The sequence below is a fragment of the Nycticebus coucang genome, chromosome 2 (assembly GCF_027406575.1).
Source record: "Nycticebus coucang isolate mNycCou1 chromosome 2, mNycCou1.pri, whole genome shotgun sequence".
In the NCBI taxonomy this organism is placed as follows: Eukaryota; Metazoa; Chordata; class Mammalia; order Primates; family Lorisidae; genus Nycticebus; species Nycticebus coucang.
The window spans coordinates 157,266,947-157,267,661 of NC_069781.1; positions in this window are offsets into that span (position 1 = coordinate 157,266,947).

A 715-nucleotide genomic window follows, 5' to 3' on the forward strand; every position below is an offset into this window, starting at 1 on the left:
CGGGCGGGGCTAGAGCGCCGCGCGCCGGTCCAATCTTCGTCACAGCGTCCCCTGGCGGCCGGGGGCGGAGCACCCAGGCCTCCGTGGATGTCTTGGAGAGTGACGACGCCGCAGTTTATATCACCACCCACGTGCTCCCGGCGTTTGCTACACTTCGTTCGTTCAGTCTTGATGGACCAGATCGAAGAACTGGCTGCTATTATGCCAATTTGAAATCTGGGAAAATGTAGGTTGCATATATAAAGTATTTTGCTCAATGCCTTACATTAAGACCCACGGTGGCTTTTACTTTTGGACCCTAAACCACCAGCCGGACTGTTTCCCTAAGTGCATGTCATTACATCTTCTTCCTGAGTGTTTCCTTATCCCTATTAGGGAAAGACTAGCATGTGTATTTTGTGAGGATTAAGTGAGATTAGCAGATTATGTCTAAAAACAGGGCCTGATGTAGTAAGCACAAAGTAACTTATGGTTATTAATGGCAAACTTGTGTCTATCAAATCCTTATAATTGTATGTAGAAGTGAATGAAACAATTTTAAAGGAAAAAATATGAATTTGAGGGATGAGGAACTTGCAGCCTCAAGGCCACATGTGGCCCTCCAGATCCCCAAGTGTGGCCTCTCCACAGAATCCAATTTTCATAGAACAAATCCCTTTATTAAAAGAATTTGTTTCCGTGTGTGAACTGGACTCCTAAAAAAAAAAAGAATTTG